Below are 1818 nucleotides of genomic sequence, written 5' to 3'. Positions count from 1 at the left end.
ACCGACGACTGCAAGGTAGATCTTCAATGGCAGGGTTGCAGAGTAAGACGTATGGGCCCACAGTCGGTGGTAACCAGCGGTAATGCCGATACCGGTGTTGAAATAATAGATGATGGCCCAGATAGCTGTCTTTGTCTGCAACGGGGTAAACCAGGCCCAGCAGCACCCGATCAACGGGATTATGACGATGAAGTATACGTTGAGCCAATCAGCATGCTTCCACCAGTTTGTCCATGTCATCGGCTAGGGGATATATTTATTAGTTCCGGCTGCGTCTTATTGAACCCAGCTTAAGAGACGGTGAAAAGTTATAGGAACGTACAAGCTCTGTAATATGAGGTTTCTCGGAGGTCGCCTTCCGGCTAGCATTTGAGTGAGAGGAAGACGCCGAAGTGGTCTCCATTGTTTTTGATTTGAAGTTGAAGTCCCCAAAGGTTAGACGGAAGGGTACAGTCGATTGCTGGAGAAAGAAGGCCGGAACTTTGTAAGAGATGGTGGAACAAAAAGAATAAAATAAGATAAAGCAGAAAAATACAAAGTTCAGATCCAGGGACCATTTTATATGCACGGCAGTGAAGAATGAGTTTTGAAATTTTAAAATTTGGTATGTGCGCGCAGTGTCAGAGGTTCAGGAGCTGGCAAGCTGGCTGCGGCTAGTCGTCCGCACAGCTACAACAGCGGGGGGTGCTTTGTGTGGGAGTGTTGAGTTGAGGTGTTGAGAGTGGCGATTGCCTGTTCCGGACACCAAGCGGACGCTGATTGGCTGGCCAGGTTCCCAACTACCCGCCAGATTTGAAGCCATAACCAACAGCAGCCCCACGCCTACGCACAGAAATAATAACACTCATGTTTATCACTGAATCCGCACAATCTTTCCTGTATGCTTACCTACTTCAGCGCCCATCTTATTCTGTCCTGTATTACGTGACCGATAGGTCGATATAGACCATATCACCATATCATATACTGACACAACGATAGGGACCATATCAAGATGTCACTCGTACTTATAAAGAAACATCATGTATTTAGTTCAGTCGTTTTCACCCTGAATAAATGACGGTCTTTCTTACATCCTCATCAGTCAGCTCAAATACAATATTGATTAGCTCTCTACTCTTATTGTTGTTAAAATCTCTATCCAAACAGTTTCCTCCACTCTCACATACATACTTCTCTACTAGCGGGAGTAACAAAAAGTTCCAACATTTTTCGGCGGATCGGGTTAAAATCAGTTAGTAACAAGGCGCTCACTTTTTCCATGTGAATTATTAATCACTCCTCTCCTCCGAATCAGAGTCCAGGCGCGCAATTACTACTTCATCTTCTTCTTCTCACAGAGGTGCTTGAGGACGCACGTTACTGCGGTAGATATATTTATAGATACTAGTAGACTCGAATCAAATTGGATCGAATCTGCCAGGCAGTGAGAATGGCAAGATATCTTTATATTAATCAAATGCTGGAGCCAGTTGTTAAGCCATGCCCAGCGGTTTGTGCTGGAGGGGAATGATGACAGTGGTCATGGGACTGGTAAATAGAGTACCGCACGCAGGTGGGAGCAACAGCACCAGTTAGTTAGTTATTTGAACTGTTCACGGTGTCGCAAATTAAAAATACCTGGCAAATCCCAAAGTCTTACACCCGCCGGCATCCCCATTGGGATGAGGATAGTACAAAGACATTAATTCTCGAAGGCAGGGCTTCAATCACTCAGGAGATTACAGCGTTTTGATGTATCTAGTTTTGCCACGCGATTCGATTTTTGCTCTCTTTTTCTGTCCCCGGGATGCTAGCCTAGCCTCCTAACTCCTCCTG

This window comes from Orbilia oligospora (genome assembly GCF_000225545.1).
Source record: "Orbilia oligospora ATCC 24927 unplaced genomic scaffold scaffold00159, whole genome shotgun sequence".
Taxonomy (NCBI): Eukaryota; Fungi; Ascomycota; class Orbiliomycetes; order Orbiliales; family Orbiliaceae; genus Orbilia; species Orbilia oligospora.
This window is presented reverse-complemented; position numbering follows the sequence as displayed.